We start from the raw sequence: 4,554 nt of genomic DNA, 5'->3' as shown, positions 1-4,554 counted from the left end.
TACGTAATCGTGTCCTTTTAATCCGAGCCGACTTTACCGTTAAGCAAGTTAATTTACCGTTATTCTAGTAAAGTTAAGTCACTTAACTTAAGTCACTTAAGCCTTTTATCTAGCTATAATTGAGTGGTTCACGTCGAACTTTTAACTAGTTAAGTGTATATATATCTAGATAAAAGTTCGACGTGAACCAGGCTAATGAAATCGAACTGGAGTTTCTATTTCAGTCTGATAATAATGTATTTATTCTTTGTTGATTTGGCGTATCATATCAAATAGGCGATCTCCATTGTTGCAAGTTCCTTATGTTTAAGATATTGTGGCTTATGGTTTGTAATTCATGTTTCCGTGATGCGAAACACATCACTTTGGAGTAGATTTGAATTTTGATGTTTTCAGTGCTTCCCTCCTAATCTAATGTAATAATAATAATAATAATGTTAATAATAGTAATAATAATAATAATAATAATGATCATGATGATGGTGATGATGATGATGACGATGATGATGATAATAACAATAACAACAATAACAATAACAATAACAATAATAATAATAATAATAATAAAGCCACTTAACCCTGCTGTGCACCCCTATGTGAACCACACCTGTGATTTGATACCCAGAAACATTTTCCGGGTAAGGGGGTATTCTGTCCTGATTTGGAAAATGGCATTATCTGCAAAATCCAGGTTTTGAGAAAATGAGCAAAACTCGTTTGGTTTTAGCCAATGAAAAGAACAATTGATATTCAATTCTTTCAAGTATATTTTTAAAAGCTATACTAATAAAAAAAAATTGTCATATACTTTCTACTGATTTTTTTTTTTTTTTTTAAATTTTGGGGAGGGGGGATCGAAATGCAGATAATACCATTTTCCGGATTATTTGTTTGGGCGGTGTTGAGGGTGGGCTTCTGGTGGTATATGTAAGGTAAATTTGGAGATAAATTGAAAAGTTATCTATATTTTATGACAATTTTTACTGTTATGTTCCTAATCTAATGCCACACCAAGCTGTTTCAATTATCTTCATATATCATCATCGTTATGGTCACTGGATAATAATGCTACTAAAATGATATTCTTAAATTCTCATGAATTTTACAGACACTAAAACATATTTAGAGCAACTCTTTTATAAAACAATTCAAATTAATTATTTCAAATATGTAAACTTAAAAACAAAGGATACATTATAATATTTTGTACGGTATTATATGTTTCATCATCATTGAACGATAAATATAGACATTCATATAGCGCTTTTTGCCAATGGATACAAAGCGCTTGGATATGTCGGCCGTTACGTGGCAAAACAACGTAACTTGAAATGTTCACTTTTGGAGAAAAATAGAGTTTGCATGTTTGCAACTTGCAGTAAATTTGCGTACCCTTTTGAAATTTTGCAGGATTGTATATCTAGAGAAATTGTGTTCATATATACAATTTTAATTGCAGCCGTTTGTTTATTGCAATGTTATTTGCGACATTCACAGATACGTTGTTTTGATTTAGGAACAATCAGGCTCGGTATTGTGTTAATTGTGACATATTTTTGGATTTTATCACGTTTTGGGCAATCACATGCATTATCTAGATTGTTCATAGTTCGCTGTTATTGATTATTCATCAAAATACCATGGATAACCAAGCTTAAAACAATGTTTAAATCCCATATATTATCTAGCTTGTTCATACGTCGATCGCTGTTATTGATTATTCATATGAAAACACAATTAACCAATTGAATTTGCCTTGCAAAACTCTATCAGCTTAAAACAATTTTTAAATATCATTTATTATCTAACTCTTTGATACGTCGCTGTTATTGATTACTCATATGAAATCACAATTACCAATTGATTTTGCCTTGCAAAACTTCGTCAGCTTATTTTTAAATCCCATTCCGATGCAAAACAACGTATCTACATCGTAGATACGTTGTTTTCCCCGTATCTTGCAGTTACGTTGTTTAACCACGGAAATTCACTGGATTTTAAGGTTTGTGCTTAAAATAGGTTGTGCTAATCCCGTATGTCTCATTAATGAGATCTGAAATTTCCACAGGTAAATCAGAAGTGGTTATATATGCTCCCAAATTAAATTATCTCAAAATCGACAAAAATGTCAGTTACGGTACGTTGTTCTACGTCCGATGTGGACTAGAAACTCGATCAATAATCAAGATGACAATATAAATTTACTTAAACTTACAAAGTAATATTTATATTGTTTATGGATTGTTAATATTAAGTTTTTATTAATTTAGCGAAAAACATATTTAGTAATACACATTGAATAAAGCAATTAAAAATATTACATGTAAAAAAGATGCACGGAATTTTGCATTAAAATTAATATTTATAATAATTACACGTCAAAAAGCTCCTAAATAAGCTGTTAAACTTGTGTCGAAGTAAAAGAAATAATCAGAATGATATGAAGTTTAGTAAAGGTTATAAGAAAAACAATGTAGATAATGCCTTCTTTCGAATTAATCCTCAGATTAAAGCTGGAATAAACTAGGCATTATCTTAGAGGAGATCTAATGAATATTCATCACACTGGCACCTGATTTGATAACTGCTTCCCACCTGTGTGTGAATTCAACCATTCAATGCTGTATTGTGGTCTTTAGTGTAGTTAATGCCTTATTCCAAATTATTTGTAGTGGTGTGTGTAGATAATGCTCATTTAAAAAAAAAAAATATCATATTTAGAGTAATATTTTTGGCTTTCTAGTAAATTAAGGTGATAGATTATACCATCAGGAGTCATGTAAGACAAAAAAACTCAATTTTGAAAAAAATGGTTAATGCCTTTTTCCGAATCAGGGCAGAATAAATAACACAATGATGACACAAGCATTTCTTTATAAACGTTCATTTATGTTTACATTAAAATTCTCTTTAAATAGACTGAATACGGTTTCAGTCGGCACCTATGATATCAGTATCTAAACAGGAACGAACATAATACGGTAATCTTATTAAAGCAGGATCAAATCAGAACGGCCAAAGGAGAATCTTGCAGCGTATGTCATCACGTGGATAAGTTAGCCAATCATAACGTTTGCTTGAATGCTTGCAATCAATCAAAAACCATACTCAACAATCTGTTAGTTAGCATACTGTACACAACTACTGTACCGAGCAAACCACATACTGCGTACGTATACGGCTACTTTACAGAGCAAACCACACTCACCAACCTGTTAGCGTACTGTATTCGATTACTGTACCGAGCAATCCACACTCGCCAACCTGTTAGCGTACTGTATACGATTACTGTACCGAGCAATCCACACTCGCCAACCTGTTAGCGTACTGTATTCGATTACTGTACCGAGCAATTAACACTCACCAACCTGTTAGCGCACTTTATACGATTACTGTACCGAGCAATCCACACTCGCCAACCTGTTAGCGTACTGTATACGATTACTGTACCGAGCAATCCACACTCACCAACCTGTTAGCGTACTGTATACAATTACTGTACGGAGCAATCCACACTCACCAACCTGTTAGCGTACTGTATACGATTACTGTACCGAGCAAACCACACTCACCAACTTTGCGTAGGCCTACTGTACAAATACGATTACTGTATACCGTAACTATATAAGAGCACTGTCTGTAATCTACACGCAAAGAAGATGGCTTCACCGCAATATACAGCGTAAGTGTTAACCAATATTATTTTACATGTTTAGATTTACGTCATAACGTAATTTTATACATTTCTAACTTGCATAATTGATTAAATAATGTTGAAAATGAAATGAAAATTTATTATAATGAAATTAAAATGGTATATTTACCAATAAAAATAAAATCGACATCGGTATTTTTATTAGGCTAAGCAAAGAAATCAATCAATAATTTATGTAAAAATGATTGTTTTTCTTAATTATTTGTCTGTTCCTTTTAAATAACTTGAAGCATTATTAAAGCCTAATGATAGACTATAATAATGGTGATGTTAATAATCATTCAGACCACAGCACCTCCTGGATTCAAAAGTTGACAAACCCGCCTCCGTTCCATTGAGGGCGTACAGTTGTCGGATGCACGGCATTGTGGACAGACAGCACCTCAATGTTATGTATAGTAGATTATAAAAAATTAATTAATTTATTAGTAATTAAAATGAATATGTTATAATCAATTACTGTAATATTTATCATGCATACATTTTATCGGTTCACTGATATTACAGTATAACTGATTTATTAGCTATTTTAGTAAAGTAGTAAATTGGTTTTCTTTTGTATCGCAGTCGCAGCTTATGCAACGCTGTAGTTACCAAAAAATGGGATGAAGTAAGAAACATTATCAGAGCCGCTCCTGAACTCGTAAATGAAAGACCGGTATGTAATGTATACAGTACTCAAATATAGTTCAACATCATTTAATTCAAAGGATAATTACAACAAATTGTAATATTAATTATATTATTAATAAAAGCACCTTTCTTGCAAATATAAGCTCATCATGCAATGTTACCATTAAAGACATTATTAGGGCAAACTAAGAATGACACTGAAACAA

The sequence above is a fragment of the Anneissia japonica genome, unplaced genomic scaffold (genome assembly GCF_011630105.1).
Source record: "Anneissia japonica isolate Jap-2015-1 unplaced genomic scaffold, ASM1163010v1 scaffold288057_len103349_cov133, whole genome shotgun sequence".
Lineage (NCBI taxonomy): Eukaryota > Metazoa > Echinodermata > Crinoidea > Comatulida > Comatulidae > Anneissia > Anneissia japonica.
Note: the sequence above shows the minus strand (reverse complement) of the source record.